At 42.0% G+C, this 24,984-nt stretch overlaps 1 protein-coding gene and 1 non-coding gene across 7 annotated transcripts in view; one reads left to right on the top strand and one right to left on the bottom strand.

Moving 5' to 3' along the window:
* Positions 1–24,984, top strand: part of KIF21A (kinesin family member 21A) — a 148,887-nt gene that overhangs the window by 20,586 nt on the left and 103,317 nt on the right. The window lies entirely within an intron of this gene.
* On the bottom strand, positions 16,785–16,922 carry LOC119924734. Its single transcript, XR_005449430.1, has one exon. It is a non-coding gene; the product is annotated as a small nucleolar RNA SNORA7 (small nucleolar RNA).

The raw sequence follows: 24,984 nt of genomic DNA, 5'->3' as shown, positions 1-24,984 counted from the left end.
TAGAGAATAGTTAATCACATTGGACACAGTCCCTGATCCCCATTTTGCAAGCCGTCACTTCAGGCTAGCAGTGGCATAGGATTAGACAGCAGACGCCTACTTCAGAGGAATCTGAAGAGGATCTTTTTGCAGTTCAGCAATTAAATGCCTAAAATCGATCATTTGGCCGGCTCTGCCCAGAACCATTCAAACTGCAGCCCTCGAGAGTACGGGTGCCCTGGGTGAGTTTTCCCTCAAAGATGCCCTTATTGATTCATGGCCTGGAAGCTCAAAATAATAATAATAATAATAATCATAATCAGGCATTTATTAAGCGCTTACCATGTGCAAAGCACTGTTCTAAGCGCTAGGGAGGTTACAAGGTGATCAGGTTGTCCCACGTGGGTCTCACAGTCTTCATCCCCATTTTACAGATGAGGTAACTGAGGCACAGAGAAGTTAAGTGACTTGCCCAAAGTCACACAGCTGACAATTGGCGGAGCCGGGATTTGAACCCATGAACTCTGACTCCAAAGCCTGTGCTCCTTCCACTGAGCCATGCTGTTTCTCCAGAAAATGACACTCAACTCGTGGTTCGCGGTCACCAGGCACTACTTGTGACCACGATGGCTGCATCTTTGCTCTGCTTCTTGGGGAAATTTGGAGTGACTTCTTAATTTGCAGTTTATTCTGTATGATTTGGTAGAATAAGCTCATTGTGCGTGCATAATGTGTTGTTATATCGAATTCTTCCAAGCGCTTAGTACGGTGCTCTGCACACAATGAGCGCTCAATAAATAGGATTGAGTACCTAGAATAAGTAGAATGGATTATCTGGCTCCATTCTCCAGAAAGCGAGAGGCAGGTTCACTTCTTCCACCGTTCTACTTATCTGGAGCTATCTACCAGGAAGCTCTTTGAAGGCTTGTACATATTGTACATATTTACAATTCTATTTATTTTGTTAAAGATGTAAATAGAGCTTTAATTCTATTTGTTCTGACGATTTTGACACCTGTCTACGTATTTTGTTTTATTGTCTGCCTCCCTCTTCTAGACTGGGAGCCCGTTGTTTGGTAGGGACCGTTTCTATATGTTGCTGACTTGTACTTCCCAAGCGCTTAGTAAGGGCTCTGCACACAGTAAGCGCTCAATAAATATGATTGAATGAATGAATGAATGTAGGCAGGGATCTCTTATAACGAGTGCGGAGTACAGTGCTCCGTACAAAATACTCAATAAATACCATTGATTTATTGATTGAAGGCGGGTTCATAAGCAGGCTCACTATTCAGGTAATCAATTAAATGTATTTATTGAGCACAAACTGTAAGCAGAGCACTGTACTAAGCGCTTGGACCACTCTTTATGACCTTCATCATTTTCTTTTAAGTATTTCTGGGAACTGCAGTCCTAGTCACTGTTCTATGTAACTTAGCAGTCCTTAACAGCCATACTCTGTGTTGTAGTGAGAAGCAGCGTGGCTCAGTGGAAAGAGCCCGGGCTTGTGAGTCAGAAGTCGTGGGTTCTAATCCTGGCTCCATATACTTGTCAGCTGTGTGACTTGGGGCAAGTCACTTCACGTTTCTATGCCTCAGTTCCCTCATTTGTAAAATGAGGACTAAGACTTTGAGCCCTATGTGGGACAACCTGATTATCTTGTATCTACCCCAGGCTTAGAACAGTGCTTGGCACATAGTAAGTGCTTAATAAATGCCATCATCATCAAAGGGTATGGGCCTGGGCGTCAGAAGGACCTGGATTCTAATCCAGCCTCTGCCACTTAATAGCAATAATAATTATTATTAAATAATAATAAATATGATGTTTGTTAAGCATTTACTATGTGTCAGACACTGTTCTGTGAGCCCACTCTTCTCGACTGTGAGCCCACTGTTGGATAGGGACTGTCTCTATATGTTGCCAACTTGTACTTCCCAAGCGCTTAGTACAGTGCTCTGCACACAGTAAGCTCTGAATAAATACGATTGATTGATTGATTCTAAGCACTGGTGTGGATACAAGGTAATCAGGTTTTCCCACATGGGGCTCACAGTCTCAACCCCCATTTTACAGATGAGGCCACTGAGGCCCAGGGAGGTGAACTGACTTGCCCAAGTTCACACAGCAGACAAGTGGAGGAGCCAGGATTAGAATCCATGACCTTCTGATTCTATAGCCTGTGCTCTCTCCACTACACCAAGCACATGTCTGCTGTGTGACCTTGGGCAAGTCACTTAACAAGTGCTTAATAAGTACCGTGATTATTAATAATTATAATTATTTTATCTCCTGCCGGTGGTGTTGAGTGACTTTTCAAGTAAATTATGCAGACATTTTAATGCTATCTTGGAACAACCACCTGGCTCCACCAAACTGAAACTGGGAGAGTAGAAGTCCTGGGTATGGGAGGAGCCAGAGTTCAGACTCCAGCTAACTACTCCTTCCGTGACAGAGCACTGTACTAAGCGTTTGGGAGAGTACAATGCAGCAGAGATGGCAGACATGTTTCCTGCCAACAACAAGCTGACAATAGAATTTGAGGTTGCAGCATGGCTTAATAATAATAATGGCATTTGTTAAGCGCTTACTTCGTGCCAAGCACTAAATGCTGGGGTAATAATAATAATGATGGTATTTGTTAAGCGCTTACTATGTGCGAAGCACTGTTCTAAGCTCGGGCGGCGGGGGCTACAAGGTGATCAGGTTGTCCCACGTGGGGCTCAGTCTTAATCCCGATTTTACAGATGAGGTAACTGAGGCACAGAGAAGTTAAGTGGTTTGCCCAAGGTCACACAGCTAAGTGGCTGAGGCAGGATTCGAACCCAAACCTGTGCTCTTTCCACTGGGCCACGCTGCCGGTAGTCAGGTTGTCACACATGGGGCTCACAGTCTTAAGCCCCATTGTACAGATGAGGTAACTGAGGCACAGAGAAGTTAAGTGACTTGCCCAAAGTCACACAGCTGACAAGTGGCAGAGCTGGGATTAGAACCCGCGACCTCCGACTCGACTCCCCCAAGTCAGAGGTCATGGGTTCAAATCCTGACTCCCCCAATTGTCAGCTGTGTGACTTTGGGCAAGTCACTTCACTTCTCTGTGCCTCAGTTCCCTCATCTGTAAAGTGGGGATTAAGACTGTGAGCCCTCCGTGGGACAACCGGATCACATTGTAACCTCCCCAGCACTTAGAACAGTGCTTTGCACATAGTAAGCGCTTAAACAATGCCATTATTATTATTATGATTCCCAAATCTACACCTCCATCTCTGACCTCTGTCCTTCTCTGCAGCCTCTCATTTCCTCCTGCCTTTCGGACATCTGTACTTGGTTGTCCTGCTGACAGCTCAAATTTACCGTCATTCATTCGTTCATTCATCCTATCATATTTATTGAGCACTTACTGTGTGCAAAGCACTGTACTAAGCACTTGGGAAGTACAAGTTGGCAACATATAGAGACGGTCCCAACCCAGCAACGCGCTCACGGTCTAGAAGGGGGAGACAGACCACAAAACAAAACATGCAGACAGGTGTCAAAATCGTCAGAACAAATATAATTAAAGCTAAATGCACATCATTAAAAAATAAATAGAATAGTAAATATGTACAAGTAAAATAGAATAATAAATCTGTACAAATACATACAAGTGCTGTGGAGAAGGGAAGCAGGTAGGGTGGAGGGGTGGGGAGGAGGAGAGGAAAAAGGGGGCTCAGTCTGGGAAGGGTCCTGGAGGAGGTGAGCTCTCAGTAGGGCTTTGAAGGGAGGAAGGGAGCTAGCTTGGTGGATGTGTGGAGGGAGACCAGTCCAGGCCAAAACAGAATTCCTTATCCTCCAACCCAAACCCTATTTTCCCCCTTATTGTTTTTTCCCATCGCTGTAGGTGGCACCAGGATCGTTCCTGATTCACAAGCCCATAACCTTGGCATTATCCTTGACTCATCTCTCTCATTCAACCCATATATTTAAACTATCACTAAAAGGTTGTTGGCTCATTCTTTACAACATTGCTAAAATCCACCCTCTCCTCTCTATCCAAACTGCTACTACGTTAATCTAAGCACCTAGAAGCCGCGTGGCTCAGTGGAAAGAGCACAGGCCTGGAAGTCAGAGGTCATGGATTCTAATCCCGGCTCTGTCACTTGTCAGCTCTGTGACTTTGGGCCAGTCACTTAACTTCTTTGTGCCTGTTACCTCATCTGTAAAATGGGGATGAAGACTGTGAGCCCCACGCAGGACAACCAGATTACCTTGTATCTACCCCAGTGCTTAGAACAGTGCTTGGCACATAGTAAACGCTTATCCAATGCCATTATTATTATTATTATTATCCTATCCCACCTTGATTATGGTATCAGCCTCCTTGCTGAGCTCCCTGGCTCCTATTTCTCTCCACTCCAGTCCGTACTTCACTCAGCTGCCCAGATAACTTTTCTACAGAAATGTTCAGATCATGTTTCCTCACTCCTCAAGAAACTCTAGTCGTTGCCCAAGCACCTCTGCATCAAACTCCTTACCATCGGCTTTAAAGCACTCAAAGTCACCTTGCCCCCTCCTGAAACACCTCACTGCTTTCCCATTTCAACTCAGCCAACTCATATCACTTCTCTAATGCTAACCTACTCACTGTACCTCGCTATCATCTATCTTGATACCAACCTCTTGCCAACATCTTGCCTCTGGCCTGGAACACCCTCCCTCTTCATATCAAAAAGACAATTCACAGATGCTTCAAAGCCTTATTTGAAGGCACATCTCCTCCGAGAGACCTTCCCTTTCTAAGCCCACATTTCTGCTTTTCCCATTCCTTTCTCCATCACCCTGATTTGCTCATTCATTTCATTCAATCGTATTTATTCAATCAATCAATCAATCAATCATATTTATTGAGAGCTTACTGTGTGCAGAGCACTGTACTAAGTGCTTGGGAAGTGATGGTCCCTACACAGCAATGGGCTTACAGTCTAGAATGGGGAGACAGACAACAACACAGAGCAAGTAGACAGGTACTCACCCCTCCCTCAGCCCCGCAGCACTTATGTACATATCCCTACACCATTTATATTGTTTGTTTCTGCGTTTAGACTGTGAGCTAATTGTGGTCAGGGGATGTGTCTGCCACCTCTGTTACATTGTATTCTCCCAACACTTAGTACAATGCTGTGCGCACAGTAAGCCCTCAATAAATATGATCTGATCAATGGATTGATGGAAGCAGTGTGACAGTGGGAGAGTGATACTATGTGGAAGCCAAGGCCCCGCAGCACTTATGTACATATCCCTACTCTATTTATATTGTTTGTTTCTGCATTTAGACTGTGAGCTCATTGTGGTCAGGGGATGTGTCTGCCACCTCTGTTACATTGTACTCTCCCGACACTTAGTACAGTGCTGTGCGCACAGTAAGCCCTCAGTAAATATGATTGATCAATTGATTGATGGAAGCAGTATGACAGTGGGAGAGTGATACTATGTGGAAGCCAGGGCCAAAAGCAAGCAGAGAAGAAAACTGTAAAGGTACTGTAAGGGTGAGAGTAGCATGGAGCCAAATGGAAACTGGATCTATGGAAGGCATAGTGACTGAAAAAAAAAAATTGCTGTCATGGGGCTGGAAAGCAGAGAATGCCTATTGCCTGGCGAACAGTTGGGACTGAGAACACAGTCCAAAAATAAGAATCTTTTAGGAGACTACCATTTTCATTTATTGCTTTCTGCGGGAAAATTCAATTTAAACATCATCTGAAAAAGAAAGCCCTGAATAGCTTTGACCATGGCTACCCAGCCTAGTCATCCTGCTTTGCACTTGGATTTGCATCCTTTATTCACACCTCCCTTATCTCCACAGTATTTATGTACATATCTATAATTTATTTATCTTAATGTCTGTATCCACCTCTAGACTGTAAACTCATTATGGGCAGGGAACATGTCTGCTAATTCTGCTGTATTGTACTCTCCCAAGCGCTTAGTACAGTGCTCTTCACATAGGAGCTCAGTGAATACCTTGATTGAGTGATCAGATTGGACCCAATCCCAGTCCCACATGGGATTCAGAGTCATTGGGGTGGAGGGAAGAGCAGTTATTTAATCTCCATTTTTTTTACAGATGAGGAAATTGAGGCACGGAGAAATTAAGGGATCATGGCAGACACGTGGCAAAGCTGGGATTAAAACCTAGGTCTCCTGACTTCCAGTCTTGTGCTCTGAGCAGCTGGCAAGTGAGGAGCTTCATTCTAGTCTCTAAAAAGAAATGATTTCACTCTTTTTAAACAAAGAATTGGGTTTTGACTGGAAGCTTGGCTAGAACAGACTTTCCTCTTGTCCCCTAACTGAGGTTAGGCATATGCACCCAGATAAAAGTAATTTGAAGTCAGGTGTTGATGACTTAATGGTATTTAATGGAGAAAGTTTGGGACAGCACAGAAAAAGGCAGCTGCTTTGCACATAAGGAGAGAATTGTTTCAGAACCAAGGGCCTGAAATGTGAGCTAATGAAATACAAGGTACTGCTCTGTCCTCTGGCCAGTACATAAATGAACTCACTTGTTATCTCTCAGGTGGTGGAAAGATAACTCAGAGAGAAGATGTGAGGGAGAATAACCTGGTTATAACCTCTCCCTCTCGTCCCCCTCTCCATCCCCCCGTCTTACCTCCTTCCCTTCCCCACAGCACCTGTATATATGTATAAATGTTTGTACATATTTATTACTCTATTTATTTTACTTGTACATATCTATTCTATTTTATTTTGTTAATATGTTTGGTTTTGTTCTCTGTCTCCCCCTTCTAGACTGTGAGCCCACTGTTGGGTAGGGACTGTCTTTATATGTTGCCAACTTGTACTTCCCAAGTGCTTAGTACAGTGCTCTGCACACAGTAAGCGCTCAATAAATACGATTGATTGATTGATTGATTTAGAGAAGCAGCATGGCATAGTGGATAGAGCTTGAGCCTGGGAGTCAGAAGGTCATGGGTTATAATCCTGGCTCTGCCACTTAATAATAACTGAGGTTTTTGTTAAGTGCTTACTATGTGCCAGGTACTGTACTAAGCATTGAGGTGGATATAAGTAAATCGGGTTGGACACAGTCCCTTTCCCACATAAGGCTCACAGTTTTAATCCCCATTTTACAGGTGAGGTAACTGAGGCGCACAGAGAAGTGAAGTGACTTATCCAAGGCCACTCCAGCAGGTAAATGGTGGAGCCGGGATTAGAACTCATGACCTTCTGACTCCAGGCCCATGCTCTCTCCACTACGCCGCTTGTCTGCTGTGCGACCTTGGGCAAGTCACTTAGCTACTCTGGGCCTCGGTTACCTCATCTGTGAAATGGGGAATAAGAGTGCCAGCCCCATGTTGGAACAGGGACTGTGTCCAACCCAATTTGGTTGTATCCACCCCAGTGTTTAGTACAGTGCCTGGCACATAGGAAGCACTTAACACATACCACAATCATGGCAGCCTTGTCAGCCAACAGTGATGGTCACCCCGGGGCCAGAGCCAGTTTCCATCCCTTCATTTGTCTCCGATACAGTAGCCTTAGCTTCACCACTTGGTTGAATCAGGGACCAGAACTGGTGGGACTCACTGACCTGAGTTGCCAACTTGTACTTTCCAAGCGCTTAGTATAGTGCTCTGCACACAGTAAGCGCTCAATAAATACGATTGATGATGATGATGATGATGATGACCTGATGGCCATATTGGAGGTGATGGAAATGGCAAGAAGTTACTGGAACAGTCACTCCTTATCTGTATCCTCCCTCCTCTCTCATCCAGGCCCCCTCCTCCCTCGCACTCTCCGTGTCAATACCTAACCACTGACCTGACCGCATCTGACAACGAGACTCCAGACCGGCCTGAATGAAGCGATCAATCAATCAATCATATTTATTGAGTGCTTTGTGCAGAGCACTGTACTAAGCTAAGTCATGTCCCCTTCTAGACTGTGACCCAATTGTTGCGTAGGGACCGTCTCTATATGTTGCTGACTTGTACTTCCCAAGCGCTTAGTACGGTGCTCTGCACACAGTAAGCTCTCAATAAATACGATTGAATGAATGAGTGTTCCCTGCCCATGATGAGCTTAAAGAATCCGATGGAAAATCCAGATTCCGGGTGGAAGGACGCCTCTCCAGGATTACTCAGCAATTATGGCGTCTAGCTCCTCTCTGTGAGAGGAAGATACTGCTGATGTGACGGATTCTTCCCTTGGTTGATAGCAACAAGATTCAGTGCCTAAATTAATCTGTAGAAGTATAGCTTCTTGTTTCGATCAAGAAATATGGGGTCTCGGGGTGTATGTGGACATTACTGAGTACTGCCAAACTGTTTATGAGAGAAACGTGAGTAGATATAAAAAAATGCACGCTACACATTGAGGGACAAAGGTAATGTACAAAAGTCATTTAGTCAGTCTTGTAATTTGCCTTTCAATATATGATGAGCTATGACAGTAAATTAAGTGTTCTTCTTATTGCCTATTTTTTTCTTACTGCACAGCTTGGAGTGACCAATTCAGTGATTTCAGTCATTACAGAGGAACAGTCTGCCTTCTGTTTCAAAACAGAGAAACTACTGTTAGTAAGAACATGCAACAATAATGAGAAGCCTTTCCTCAGTAATTTGTTTGGGAACTTTAAACTTTTATAAAGAGGGAACAAAGAAAAAAGTCCATGTTTTTGTTCCTTAAATGTGAATGTAAAGAACAGCATGTAATCGGAAGATTATGTGTCCTCAGTTTTTTGCTCTGTTTTTATTTTCACTTTGCAGTGCCAGTTTTATTAATGATTAACTAAAATTTTTCTTAGTGCCTTAGATATATGATACAGAGATCCATTTTTTTTCCATAGAAACTTTCAATTGCCAAATGGTAAAGTAGCAATTTATGTGATAGTTGGTTTCTGTTCAAGGAAAATATTATGGACACAATTAAAAAAAAAGTATAAGGCCTTGAAAAAATTGCCCAGTTTCTGATTTTTGGATAGGTTCAGTTGTGCAATTAAAGCACTTTTGAAGTGGGTAAGTTTTATGTACCAAAGGGACCATTCAGAATTAGCCCTGGCAATCAGTCGATCATATATTTATTGAGCAATGAAGATCAATCAGCCAGTGGTATTTGCTGAATGATTTCTATTTGCAGAGTGTTATATTAAGAATTTGGGAGAGTACAATTCAGTAGAGTTAGTGACGTGAACTCTGCCCTCAAGGAGTTGACTACTGAAGTATTTATATCGCAAGAATCATGGAACCAAATTCTGTTCATGCCCAAAGTTACTCCTGAGTTTTAGCTACTTTGCGTGGAGCCTTAACGTTTTAGACAAGGGGTTGTCCTGATGCCTTGCTACATAAATTGCACGTATACTGCAGCAGTGCACTTAATGATATTTGCCATAGGTGATGCACCCTGAGTACAGTGCCAAGGATTAATTTTTGGCAATGTGTGAATTGGTCTCACTGCACTAACTTTGTCCTTTATTTGTCGAGGTAGGCACACCATTAAAAAGACCATTCATATCTCTTAAAGTGGAAATGTAATTCAATTAAATAATATCTGGTAATTGAAGGTCTTGAACCTTAAATCCTGCCTTACCTCACTAATCCCCCACTACAGCCTAGCCTGCACACTTGGCTCCTCCAGCATGAGCTAGCTTACTGGGCCCCAGTTTTATCCATCTCACTGCCAAGCCCTTTCCCACATCTTCCCTCTGGCTTGGAACTCCCTCCTCTTCCTGGTGTATATACCAGACCACCATTGTCCCCACTTCCAGAGCCGTATTAAAGTCACATGTCCTTCAAGAGTCTTTCCACCCTTCCGCCTTCTTTCCCCTGATTCCCTTTCCCATCTGTATTATTTATGCACATTTGTTTGTACCTTTTGGGCATTTGGTATTCCTCCCGCCCTCAGCCCCACAATACTTATGTATATATCCATAAATTATTGATCTGTATTAAAGTCTGTTTTCCCTTCTCCATTGTAAGCTCATAATGGACAGGGAACATGTCTGCCAACTCTATTGTACTGTATTACCTGCACATAGTAAGCATCAGTTAATACCGTTGATGGATTGATTAACCTCTCCATCACTCGCACCTCATCCTCTATCCTCCATTTTTAATAACAAAAAACAAATGAATTTGCTGCCATGGAGCGGGGCAGCAGTGAAGTTTGCCACTCTCCAAGGACTGATATTCCTGGTTCCCACCAGTGGCTAGACTTCTTCCAAACTTCCCCCAAATACACGTTTTTGATGCCATGATGATGCTATAAATGATAGTATTCCAGGGAGGTCATCCCCAATGTATTCCTAATGTTAATCTGCCCTGGGGTCTATTGCTGCTTGTAAGTAAAAAGAAATACTGTAGGGTACTGACTATACTCCTCTATTTCTGCCTAAATGATGACCTTGCCCAATAGGGGGTTCTAAAACCTCATTTATGGTGTTGGTTTATTATTTTTGAAGGGCTAAAAACCTCTTTTTTTATGGTATGCATTAAGCGCTTACTATGAGTCAAACACTTTTCTAAACACTGGGGTAGATACAAGCCAATTAAGTTGGACACAGTCCCTGTCCTGTATGGGGCTCATAGTATTAAGTAGAAGGGAGGACAGGTATTTAATCCCCATTTTACAGTTGATGGAACTGAAGTGCAGGTAGGTTAAGTGACTTAGACAAGATCACACAGCAAGTATTTGGCAGAGGTGAAATTAGAACTCAGGACTTCTGACTCCAGGCCCATGCTCTTTCCACTAGGCTAGGCTGTTTTTTTTACCAACCTGCCGAAGTAATTCCTTTTAGAGTCCAAGAAAAGAAGATGTATGTTCACAACCCTGTTGAGCACAAGTATCCATCTGTGAGGTTTCAGAAAGGTAACTGAGTCATCCTGTGGCAAACCGCCCCCTCCCCCCCAAAAAAAAACCCAAAACCCCACATATTAACCTTTGGCCTCCACAATGTAAATAGTCTTCAACTCTACTTGTTGGCAGAGGATTATGAAACCTGAACATCAAAATATTCAGTTAAAGATTAACAATGTCAAGAGGTCAGCGGGGAATAATGTATAGTCAGTTCTGCCATAACTGGAGTTTTCACTGTATGTTTTGAATAGAACTAGATGACTGAATTAGAGCACATCCTTTTGATAATATGCATCTTTGTGGGTAGAGTGAAATGGCCTGTGGGAAGAAACGGTTGTGATGTTGGACACAGGGTGAATATTAAAATAGGAACTTCTCTTATCATGTAATTTTCAAGAAAGCAACCCCGAGATAAAGGAGAAAGGTTTATTTTGGAATCACTGCATACTGAAATTTATATTGCAGTTACATCCAGGTAGCATGTTTGCCAATGAACTTGGTGCTTATCTTTGAGAAGCATTTTAAGTTTTATTTTTGCATACCTTCAAATAATAATAATAATAATAATAGTGGTATTTTGAAGTGCTCACCGTGTGCCAGCACTGTACTAAGCACTGGGCTGGATACAAGCAAATCTTCTGGACACAGTCCCCCTCCGTGTGGGGCTCACAGTCTCAATCCCCATTTTCCAGATAAGGTAGCTGAGGGGCAGAGAATTCCTTCATTCAATCGTATTTATTGAGTGCTTACTGTGTGCAGAAGCACTGTACTAAGCGCTTGGGAAGTTCAAATTGGCAACATATAGAGACGGTCCCTACCCAACAATGTGCTCACAGTCTACGAGGAGGAGACAGATAACAAAACAAAACATGTAGACAGATGTCAAGTCATCAGAACAAATAGAATTAAAGCTAAATGCACATCATTAACAAAATAAATAGAATAGTAAATATGTACAAGTAAAATGGAGTAATAAATCTACAAATATATATACAAGTGCTGTGGGGAGGGAAAGGAGGTAGGGCGGGGGGATGGGGAAGAGGAGAGGAAAAAGGGGGCTCAGTCTGGGAAGGCCTCTTGGAGGAGGTGAGCCCTCTGTAGGGCTAAAAATATGGAACGTGTCACAAATTTGCATCATCCTTGCACAGAGAAGTGAAGTGACTTGTCCAAGGTCACACAGCAAACATGTGGCAGAGCCAGGATTAGAACCCATGACCTTCTGACTGTCAGGCCCATGCTCTGTCCAGTACGCCATGCTCCTTCTGAATGTACATATTGCTTAATGGGCTTTTGAAGTCATGGCCCAGTTTTATCGTAGCATGTGCTTGCTCATCTTTTGGTTCAATTCAATTCAGCCATATTTATTGAGCAGTTGTGTGCAGAGCACTGTACTAAGTATTGGGGAAAGTACACTATAACAATAAATGGTGACATCCCTCTACAGCCCACCCCGCACCCTCCGCTCCTCTGCCACTAATCTCCTCATCGTACCTCGTTCTCGCCTGTCCCGCCATTGACCCCCGGCCCACGTCCTCCCCCGGGCCTGTAATGGCCTCCCTCTGCCCATCCGCCAAGCTAGCTCTCTTCCTTCCTTCAAGGCCCTACTGAGAGCTCACCTCCTCCAGGAGGCCTTCCCAGACTGAGCCCCTTCCTTCCTCTCCCCCTCGTCCCCCTCTCCATCCCCCCATCTTACCTCTTTCCCTTCCCCACAGCGCCTGTATATATATATATATGTATATATATATATATATATATGTATATATGTTTGTACGTATTTATTACTCTATTTTACTTGTACATATCTATTCTATTTATTTTATTTTGTTAGTATGTTTGGTTTTGTTCTCTGTCTCCACCTTTTAGACTGTGAGCCTACTGTTGTGTAGGGACTGTCTCTATATGTTGCCAACTTGTACTTCCCAAGCGCTTAGTACAGTGCTTTGCACACAGTAAGCGCTCAATAAATACTATTGATTGATTCCCTGCCCACAACGAGTTTACAGTCTAAAGTTAGGCTCCAGTTAAGAGTTAGTTACTTGCTAACTAACTTCCAAGGAAGGAAGGAATCTGTTAGATCTTTAATTTTGATTTTCAGCAGTTCCTGTCTGCCAGTCCTGCCCTCTGTAGCAATCAATAAATAAAAGAGTGGTGGTATTTGTTGAGCACTGTGTGCCAAGCACCACGCTAATCCCTCAGAGAGTACTGTACAGTAGAATTGGTAGGAATGATCTCTGCGTACAGGGAGCTAACTGGAACAGATCCCAGCAAGGCTCCCAAAGGTGTACCCATGACCCTCTTGATTGTCATGTGCTGGAAAAGAAAGAGTAGTACATACCAGTCTATTAGAACCATTTCAAGAAAGAAGTGGACATGCCTATACTGTCAGCATCAATTTAGACCTGATCATAGTCCAGACTGAATGTCAGGGGCTTCCAAAGCAGTGAGAAAGGCTACTATTAGTGATTGAATAGGTCACATTTACCCTAGGTTCTGTGGCTGAATCATATTTGTTTACTTGAAACCTTTGCCTAGCAACAGAAGTTATGGTCTGAATTTGCTGGGAAGACTGCTTCTAGCCAGCCCTAGGACTCTCAAGTAGACAATTTAAGGAATATGACTGTCCTAGAACTTTGAAACAGCCTATTACAATGTTTCAATCAAACAATGGGACTTCTTGAGTGTTTCCTGTATGCAGAACACTGAACTAAACACTTGAGAAACTACAATACAACAATTGTTAGATGCGATCACTCCCCTCAAGGAGCTTGCAGTCTGTAAGCAGCGTGGAGAAGCACTGTGGCTCAGTGGAAAGAGCACGGGCTTTGGAGTCAGAGGTCATGGGTTCAAATGCCGGCTCCACCAACTGTCAGCTGTGTGACTTTCGGCAAGTCACTCAACTTCTCTGTGCCTCAGTTACCTCATCTGTAAAATGGGGATTAAAACTGTGAGCCTCCCGTGGGACACCCTGATCACCTTGTAACCTCCCCAGCACTTAGAACAGTGCTTTGCATATAGTAAGTGCTTAACAAATACCATCATTATTATTATAAGAAGAATTGAAACTTTCAGTGTAATCACAAAACAAGTTCAAGGGACTCTAGCCTGGAATTTAGGGGTCTTTATTCTGCAGACTGTTTTCTGTTGAGTAGACTTTGAATCAATGACATATTGTCATCCAATCTATACTTATACTGGCTACTGAATTTACTCAGACCTTTACCTTCAGAGTGTGGATTCATAATTTACTAATCTTTTTGACCTTTCCTTCTGGGATGCAGTTAAAACACTCTATCGCCCCGTGCTCAATCTGAGTTAGTCCTTAGTTCAATAACCAGGCAAGTTATGAATCAGAAACTCGGTGTACGGTCAGACACATAAAACTTAGTTCGCACATAATTTTAAATTGCATTGCATTACTTTATTCAAGCACTACAATATATATATATTTTTTGCATTTACCAATATGTGTGTGTCCCAGAATTACAGGTCTTACACCACATCTTCTACCTGTATTATCTTGCAGGTATAATATGTGTGTAACCTAGGGCATTATTGGCACCCACTCTGAGTTGCTTGCCAAGCTGCTTATGCTTTTGATTTGCATTAGGAAATTTCATTGAAAAGTTTGGTTACATGAGTTCAATAGTTTGGTATGGTCCAGAGCCAGAATTGAGGTGTTGAGTATTCAGAGCCCCTGGAGTTTGTTCATGTCATTATGGTTGTAATACTTTAGAGCTTATCCTTCCCTGAATCTTTAAAAAATAATGTAAGCAGTTATATGGAATAGTGTGAATATATTTCTGCCTCAGGGCAGGGGCGTGGAGTAAAGTATTTGAGTTCTAGCGGTGCTCTGATCCCTATAATTCACTGACTGTTTCTACTACTTAGAAATACTCCGGGGTGATGCATCTGGAATTTAACAAACAGTATTGAACTTCCTTAGAGACGCTCTGTCCTGAAGTTTTTAGAAATAGTGCATGACAGTTTATATTTATAATAATAATATAAAGCATTTACTGTGTATCAAGCACTGTAATAGTAATTCTGGCATTTATTAAGCACTTACTATACGCCAGGCACTGTATTAAGCATTGGGGTGGATACAAGCAAATCGGGTTGGACACAGTCCTTGTCCCAAGTGGGGCTCACAGTTTCAGTCCCCATTTTACAGATGAGGTAATTGAGGCACAGAGAAGTGACGTGACTTGCCCAAAGTCACAGATTACAACCCGTGATCTATCCACTACGCCACTGTACTAAGCACTAGGGTAGAGACCAGACCAGTAAGGTCAGGCACAATCCTTCTCCCACGTGGGGCTCATAGTCTCAGTAGGAGAGAGAATAGTTACTCAATTCTCATTGTACAGATAGGCACAGAGAAGTTAAGTGACTTGCCCAATGTCATACAGCAGGCAAGGAACAGAGCTGGGATTAGAACCCAGGTCTCCCTACTCCCAGGTCCTCTTTCCACAAGGCCTCATTGTGTATAGATAACGTATATATCCATGTGTCAAGCCTTATGGTGCAAGTAATTGTTTAGCTCTCTAAACAGGTAAAGGTGACAGAGTCCCAAATAAAAGAAGTAGCCCGCTGTTGGGTAGGGACCGTCTCTAGATGTTGCCAACTTGTACTTCCCAAGCGCTTAGTACAGTGCTCTGCACACAGTAAGCGCTCAATAAATACGATTGAATGAATGAATGAATTATGTATGCTCCAACGTTTATCCTAATCTCTGTGCTTTGCTACTTGATTCCCTTTAGCTACTTCCTGCCTGTTTCAGCCTCCTGTGACTTTTCATTGGAAAAAGCATTCAACTGCGAGTCAGAAAACATAATTCTAATTTAGTAACTGACTTAGTAACTGAGAAGCAGCTTGGCATAGTGGATAGAGCACAGGCTTGGGAGTCAGAAGATAATGGGTTCTAATCCCGGGTCTCCCACTTGTGTGCTGTGTGACCTTGGACAAGTCACTTCACTTCTCTGCGCCTCATTTACCTCATCTGTAAAATGGAGATTGAGACCGTGAGCCCCATGAGGTGCAGGGATTGTGTCCAACTCAATTAACATGTATCCACCCCAGTTGCTTAATACAGTGCCCGGCACATAGTATGCACTTAAGAAATACCATTATAATAATTATTATTATTCCTAATATGGTATGACTTTGAGGAAGTCACTTAACTTTCTTCCCCATTTTCTGCCCAGCTCCTTATGGACAGGGAGAGTGTCTACCAAATTTGATATATTGTGCTCTCCCAAGAGCTTGCTACAGTGCTATATCTACAGTAAGAACTCAGTAAATACTACTAATTGATAGACCACGTACCACCTGCTTTCCCCAAAGGTGTTTTGCATGAGAGATCTTGAAGACATAGACATTCTGTTGGCTTTTCTCCAGACAGATAATGAACAGCCTGTGTAGTTGGAGTCAGACAGGAAACAGGTGTTGGAAAAATAGAAGATTGCAGCATTTACTGCTACTTCAGAGACTTCTTTTCGCTGGATACATCCTGTGCATGACAGGCAGCAGTTAGGAATGCCCACTTTTACGAACTGGCTAGATTTTTGGGTTGCGTTCCATTACCTTTGAGTTATTGACTTCATTATTTCTGGGTTTTTTAAAAAGGTTATATTAACTCTCCTTAGGGATCAGGGTAACTTCAATCTAAATTAGAAGTAGAAGTAGCATTTTAGGGTACTTTAGAGCATAGTAGGGTCATAGGAAGTCTTGTCTTATGCCGTCGAGTTGTTTCCAACCCGCAGCGACACCATGGACACATCTCTCCCAGAACGCCCCGCTCTCCACCTGCAATTGTTCTGGTAGTGGATCCGTAGAGTGTTCTTGGTAAAAATATGGAAGTGGTTTAGCATTTCCGCCTTCTGCGCAGTAAACTTGAGTCTCTGCCCTCGACTCTCTCCCATGCTGTTACTGCTCAGCACAGGTGAGTTTTGAATTATAGCAGATTGCCTTCCACTCGCTAGCCATTGGCCAAGCTAGGAATGGAATGGGTAGGCCTCTGCTTGACTCTCCCTCCCATAGCCGAGACTAGTAGAGTACTGGAAACTCTCCAGGTGTGACCCTGAGAGGGTGTACTAGGAAGTACAGAATAGTAAAGTCAAAACTTAAAACTGTATCTAGAATCCACTCCTTCTCTAATAAATCAATCAGTGGTATTTATCGAGCCCCTGCTTTGTGCAGAACTCTCTTCTAAGTGCTGAGAGACTAGTCAAGTTGGTAGACAAGTTCCTTGCCCACAAGGAGCTTACAGCCTAGCATGGGAGAGAGCATTAAAATAAATTACCAATATTGTACATAAATGTACACAAACTGATAAGGGTGAATATCAAGTACTTAGAGAATACAGAACCAAGGGCATAGATGATGCAGAAGGGTGAGGGAATAGGAGAAATGAGGGCTTAGTTGGAGAAGACCTTTGGGTGGAGATGTGATTTTAATAAGGCTTTGAAGGTGGGGAGAGCGGTAGTCTGTCCTATATGAAGGGGGAATATGAAGATTGTGAGGATGTAGGAAAGTAGCAGCGGGGTCGGTAGTGAGGTAGACGAGATCAAGATACAGAGAGTTGGTTGGTGTTAGTGGAGTAAAGTGTGCAGGCTGGCTTATAGTAAGAAATCAGCAAGATACCACACTAGCCAGTCGAATTTATTGAATGCTTACTGTGTCAGAGCACTGTGCTAAATACATGGGAGAGTACAATATAACAAACAGACACATTCCCTGCCTACAATGAGCTTACATTTTAAAGTTGGTCCATATACTCGTCATATCCTGCCTTCTGCATCAGTCTCCTCACTGTTGTCCTGCTTCCAACTTCTCACATTCTGGTCCCTACTTCACCCCCCACAGCATATATGTATATATCTATAATTTATTTGTATTTATGTCTGCTCCCACCAACTAGACTGTAGCTCTTTGTGGGCAGGGAATGTGTCTGTTTATTGCTGTATTGTATTCTCACAATTGCTTAGTACAGTGCTGTGCACACAGTGCTCGATAAATGCGATTGAATGAATGAACAAATTTTTGTAAAACACAGTTCATTGTGAGTCTCCCCCCCGTCAGAAACTTTTAATAGCTGCTCATCCATCTTTGTTTCACAAAAAACTCCTTAACACTGTCTTTAAATTACTCAGTAGCCTCTCTCCCCTTTACTTATCCATGATTCTCGCCAGTACAACCAAGCCCACACATATAATTCCTCTAATACCAACCTACTCAGTGTGCTTCATTTTCCGTCATTTTCATCTCTCTTGTCTTCAACCCCTCCTTATACCCTCCCTTATGCCTAAAACCCCCTCCCACTTCATATCCGACAGCCCATCACTCACATCCTCTTCAAAGCCCTACTAAAATTACATCTGCAGCAAGACTTTTTTTAACTAATCTCTCATCTTCCTATCCATGTTTTCCCATCCTACTTGGTAACAAGCATTTGGTCTGTACCGTGTAATCATTTAGGCCTTTCCCTTAAGCATTTTTGTACATATCCTGGTATCGGTAGCCTCCCCTCAATTCTATTTTAATGTCTGTCATTCTTGCTAGATTGGCAGCTCCTTGAAGGCAGGAATCATGCCTACCTATACTATCGTACTCATCCAAGCACTGATTACAGTACAGTAAGCACTTAATAAATACTATTGATAGTTTGATGGTTTACAAATTCATATTTTTCTTCTAATCACATTTCATCAATCCAATTGTATTTATTGAGCATTTACTGTGGCCAGAGCATTGTACAAGCACTTGGGTGAGTACAGTATAAAAAAGTTGGTGAGCATGTTCCCTGCCCACAATGAGCTTAAAGTTTAGGGGTGGGAGAAAATCATTTGTGTGAAGCCCTTGCAGTTTTGAACTTCAGCACCTTTAAAATATTACCTTGTAAACGTTTATGTGTTAGCTTTTTAAAAAAAATATCTTAGTGGTTCTGATTAAGTTCTTACTTTGGTCATTACCTTGTTTTGGAATCTGGTTCTGCCATGGTCTCTGGGGCTCTCAACTTGCTCCTGGTTGGAACGTTTAATAATATTTTTTTTAGTTTGACCTAAGTATGAATTGGTCATTATTGATCCTAGTTTGGAGTACTGCTCCTAAGAAGTGCCAACTTCAGTGTCATGATGCAAGAGCTCTTGTGTCTAATAGTGCATCCTAAAAGGCCTGAAACAAGATTATTTTGGGTCCTAGAATGCATTGTAAAGAGTTTTAATTTTAAAAAGAACACAGTGGAAAAAAAGATGAGGCAATTGAACGGTTCTAAATTTATTTTGTGATTTTGCTATCCCGAGAGCTACAGAATCTTGCACTAATCTATTTAGATTCTTTTAGAGTCAAAATTAACAGTAATTTTTTTGTGAAGACATTGACGCAAAACAATGGGCTGGCCATGTCTGCAGTTCAGAATCAAAGTTATAAAGAAGCACTTATAAAATACCAATTCTAATATTCCTCAAGCAAAAAAAAATCTTTGGTTAAATATTTTAATTTTTTGGGGGGTAATAGTTTTATCTTTCTCCCCTCTCTTTTATTAAACATTTATATTATGAACTTGAGGATAAACTACAAAAAAGTGACTTTTCTGGCCTTTACTATTTTAGGAACATAAGTTAGGGTGTAACTCTAAGCCACTACAAGAATAATTTAAGTTCTTGAACCATTTTATTTTTTTGTAGGGAAGAAATGCACTGAACTAAACTATGCTGCCTTTGTAAGAGAGATAGCTAGTTGACTGAAGAGGTTAGAGAAAAATACATGTAAAAGCATATTAAAAAATCCTTCTAATAGGAGAAAACAAAATCAAATTAATTTACATATTTCCTTTAATAACTTTCTGATTTACTTAGCAGTAAATTGAAAGCTGACATTTTAGGTGAATTCAATTATTTTTCCTCCATTTTAAAGAACCAATTTCTTCTTACCTTAGTCTGTTGCTATTCAGAGGTGTTTGTTTCCCAACAACTTTCCTTAGAACTACATTTAAAGCATTTTCTTTTGTCGATTTTTATACCTACATTTGTTTTTCCTCCCTTCTGCCTACAGTTAGTTCTTTACTTTCTGCTTTCCTCTAGTTCCACCTCTTTGACCTGCATTGGCCTGCTTTAAAATGCAAAAAAAAAAAAAAGAATACTCATGGAAGCAGCGTGAAGCAACAGGAAGCAATGTGGTCTAGTGCTAAGAGCACAGGCCTGGGAGTTAGAAGGACCTGGGTTCTAATCTTGGCTCTGACACTTTTCATTCATTCACTCATTCAGTCGTATCACTGAGCGCTTACTGTGTGCAGAGCATTCATTCATTCATTCAATTGTATTTATTGAGCACTTACTGTGTGCAGAGCACTGTACGAAGAGCTTGGGAAGTACAAGTTGGCAACATATAGAGACGGTCCCTACCCAACAATGGGCTCACAGTCTAGAAGGGGAAGACAGACAACAAAACAAAACATATTAACAAAATAAAGTAAATAGAATAGTAAATATGTACAAGTAAAATAGAGGAATAAATCTGTACAAACATATATACAGGTGCTTTGGGGAGGGGAAGGAGGTAGTGTGGGGGGGATGGGTTGGAGAGGAAGGAGGGGGCTCAGTCTGGGAAGGCCTCCTGGAGGAGGTGAGCTCTCAGTACTGTACTAAGCGCTTGGGGAAGTACAATACAGCAATAAAGAGACAATCCCTGACCACAGTGAGCTCACAGTGTGGGGGTGGGGTGGGGGAGAGGACTTGTCTCACAGAGAAGACAAGTTCTTCTGTGTGACCTTGGGCAATCCAGTTAACTTCCCTGTGCCTCTGTTACCTCATCTCTGAAATACAGATTGTCTGTGAGCCCCGTGGGGAACATGGATGATGTCCACCCTAATTATTATTAATTATTCCCATAGTGGGAAAGTGAGGACAACCTCATGGAGGTGCGATTGCAGAAGGGCCTTGAAAGTGGGGAAATATTCAGAGGAGAAATGGCAGGGTTTGTTTTTTTTTTTTTAATTTTTTAATGCCTTCGTTAAGCACTTACTATGTGCACTCTACTAAGTGCTTCGGTAGATTAAAGTTATGCGGGTGGGGTATAGACCATGTCCTAGGTCCGTCTGACTTCCAGGCCTGTGCTCTAATAATAATAATAATAATAATAATAATAATAATAATAATAATTACTATTATAATTATGGTACTTGTTAAGTGTTTACTATGTGGCAAGCACTATTCTAAGCTCTGGCATAGATACAATTAAATAGGTCCCATGTGGGGCTCACACTCTTTATCCCCATTTTACAGATGAGGTAACTGAGGCCCAGAGAAGTGAAGTGGCTTGCCCAAGGTCACACAGCAAAGTGGCAGAGCTGGGATTAGAACTCAGATGCCTCTGACTCCCACGCCTGCGCTCTAACCATTAAGTCATGCTGCTTCCCTACTGATTAGGTCATGCTGCTTTTTGAGCGGTTGCCCATCTCTCTCTCCCTCAAATAAAAGGTTCATACTGTTTGGTTTTGAGGTTCTCCTCCAGCTGTCTGCATCTTACTTTTCAGGTCTTCTGATCCGCTTTCCCCCCGGTCACAGTCTCTGTTCTGGCCCGCCACGACCTGCTTCTGAATCCTCTTCCCCTGTTCCCGTGCTTATAGAGCTCTATTCCTCCCCAAATTTGCCAGAACCGACTCCTTCCCTGATTCAAAAATCCCTTTAAATCCTACTACTAATAAATAATAATAATAATAAATTGTGCTATTTAAGTGCTTACTATATGCCAGGCACTATAATAAGAGCTGGAATAGATATAAGGTAATTGGGTTGGACGCAGTCCGTGTCCCACATTGGGCTCACGGTCTTCATCCCCATTTTACAGATGAGGTAACTGAGGCCCAGTGAAGTGACTTGTTCAAGGTCACACAGCAGACAAGTGGTGGAGTTCAGGATTAGAACTCAGGTCCTTCTGGCACTCCCAGTCTCGTGCTCTATCCACTGGGCCATGCTGCTTCCTACAAGCCTTTTTTAATTATTCACATCCTGAATCATATCAACTCAACAGTCAACTCATATATGTATACCCACTCTTTTCATCTGTGCACATATTGTTTCAATTGAATATTCAATTTATTCTGAGTGTACTTTGTTAATATTTTTGATGTCTGTCTTCCTTTTAAAACTGTAATCTCCTTTTGGGCTAGAAATGGGTCTCATGCTCCATTGTACTTTCCCAAGAGATTAGACAGTGCCTTGTATTCCATAAATGCCATTTCTATTATGACTCCTACAGATGAAGGCCGACCTAACATTCTTAATTGATTTTGAAAGGGAAAAAGAAAGAGCCCAGTTAGTCTTGAACTAGTTGAATTTTCCCAAAATAATCAGCATACATTTAGAGATTAATGAATGTTGTGAAAGGCAAACTGTAGTCACAATCAACAGCTAAATTACGGTTAACGATTAAAATACTATAATGGAACTTGCAGAGTTTCTAAAGAAATTTCCATAAACAAAATTTCATTAGGGTTTACCTTAAATCTCATTTGGGAATTTGTGGAATTGAAAAGTTGGATTTAGGGGATTTTGTGTAGAAATGGACTTTTCTGTTTAAAATAATATAATTTGTCATGGCATTCGCATAAAAGTTACAGAATATGATGTATGGCATATTGTAAGCTAAACAAATGAGTATTTAATTATGTAACTCATGAGTACTAAAGGTTGTTAAATTGTAATGCTATACCAAACTTTCATTTTGTTTAACATAAACCCATTTTGTAGCTACATTTGTTGTAAAACATGTAGAATGTAGTATTCAAAATATCCTGTATTTCAACTTAAAATAGCTGTCATATACACTCAAATCCTAGACCATATATTCTATTTATATACCCTAATGTATATAATTATGGCTTTATTTCTGTGAGACTCTTTAGTCTGAGTTCCTGGATGATGGCCCCTAAAATTCCTGCATTAATCCAGCCCTACCTGGGTTTTCAATGGCCCATTGAAATGAGGACATTTAAATATTGCATTTAGCGCATATGTAACATTATTGCTGAAAATGTGTTACTTATGATATGTGTACTTAGGATAAATACCTTTATTTGCGTGACAATTTCTCCAATTTTTACATCAATATGTCTTGTGTTTAGCTGTTCTGCCCCTTGTATTAATATTTATATTTTAAATTCCCAGTCCCTTTCCTTCTACCTTGGCTTCTGCTGTTGAGTCTAGCAGCTCAGAAGCCAGTTCATGTTCCCAGGGGTCTGGGAGGGTCCTGCAGTCCTCCAGGATCCTCCAAAGAAATTCCGTGGGTTTAGTCGGACTCATGTGAACATCCTGGTGGTGTTGTTTACAGTGACAGGAAAATCATGGGAATAGTGACAGTAATGAAGGTATTTGTTAAGCGCTTACTCGGTGCCAAGCACTGTTCTAAGCACTGGGGTAGATTGAAGTTAATCAGGTTGGACACAGTCCCTGTCCCACTTGGGGCACACACTCATTATCTCTGTTTTACAGATGAGGTAACTGAGGCCCAGAGAGGTTAAGCGACTTGCCCGAGGTCACACAGCAGACATGTGATGGAGGCAGAATTCGAACTTAGGTCCTTCCGACTTCCAGGCCTGTGCTCTATCCACTAAGCCATGATGCCACAGGGTTTGGGTGGGAAGATAAGGAGTTCTGGTTTAGACATGTTAAGTTTGAGGTGACGGTGGGAAATCCAAATAGAGATGTCTTGAAGGCCGGAGGAAATGCAAGACTGAGTGAGGTCAGGGCAAAAGAGTTCTCCAAGGGATTGGGTGTAGATGGAAAATAGAAAGGGACCTATTACTGCTTTGCACATAGTAAGCGCTTAATAAATGCCATCATCATTATTATTATTATTGAGGGATACCCAAAGATAGGGGGTGGGAGACAAAGGAGGAGTCCGTGCAAGAGACTGTGAATGAGCAGCCAGAGAGATAGGAAGAGAACCAGGAGAGGACATTCATAAAGTTGTGCTTATTGAGCGCTTACTTTGTGCAGAGCACTGTACTAAGCGCTTGACAGTGTCAGTGAAGCCGAGGTTGGATAACGTTTCCAGGAGAAGGGGATGGGCCATGGTGTCGAAGGCAGCTGAGAGATCGAGGAGGATTATGTTGGAGTAGATGCCGTTGGATTTGGCAAGAGAGAGATTATTGGTGACTTTGAGAGGGCGGTTTCTGTGGAGTGAAGGAGACGGAAGCCAGATTGGAGGGGGTCAAGGAGAGGAGTTTGAGACAGCAGGTGTAGACAACTCGATCAAGGAGTTTGGAGAGGAACGGTAGGAGGGGGATGGGGCGATAACTGAAGGGAGCAGTGGGGTCAAGGAAGGAAGCCTGTTAAGATGGGGTCTTTGAGAAGTTTAGTAAAGCATTTCATCAAAAATAATGAATAAGAACCGGCTCATCGTGGGCAGGGAATGTCACTGCTTAATGTCTTATTGTACTTTCCCAAGCTCTTAGTACAGTGCTGTGCACACAGTAAGCGCACAATAACTACGATTGAGTGAAATAAACGAACGGACTGGACTGAATTTCTGTACTACCAGCTGTTATGAATTAGAGTTCTACCTGCCTTGTAAATACACACTAGTTATTTACTTTATGTGCTCATTTACTTTTAATTGCTCTAAGGCTTTTTACAGAATTGAATACCTGTTTAACATGCTTACATGGGTGTGGTTCGTTGTTCAATGGCCATATTTTTCTTTTCACTCTCCTTGTACTACATGATGCATTTTTTCCCCCACCTTGTTGGATCTTGAATTGGTTATCTATAAATTTAGTGGTCTTTCCCTTTTTAAACTCCTGGATGAGCACAGCAGAGTGGTAGTTAGCTTTAGAATGTCATCCTTGGATCGCCATCTCTGGCAACCGACACTGGAATTTTGTGGTGTTTTTGTGTGTTTGAATGTTTTCACAGGTCATAATGTACCATGTGTAAGCATGATGTCAGAGTAACCTTTTTGAAGTGCCTCAGTTATAATTAGTCCCCTAGCTTCACAGAATTGGGAATTTCTTATGCCAGTTTGTTAGAAGAGCTCAATATGAATGCATCAGCAATAAGAACCTGACAAAGGATGTATTGATTTCTTCTTCCTCGGGTGTGTTGGCAGTGCTGCCTTTGGCCAAATGCAGAAAGGTCTGTTTCCCTTATTGAC

This window comes from Tachyglossus aculeatus, chromosome 2 (genome assembly GCF_015852505.1).
Source record: "Tachyglossus aculeatus isolate mTacAcu1 chromosome 2, mTacAcu1.pri, whole genome shotgun sequence".
NCBI classification, from domain to species: Eukaryota; Metazoa; Chordata; class Mammalia; order Monotremata; family Tachyglossidae; genus Tachyglossus; species Tachyglossus aculeatus.
Note: the sequence above shows the minus strand (reverse complement) of the source record. Positions and strands in the feature narration are given on the sequence as shown.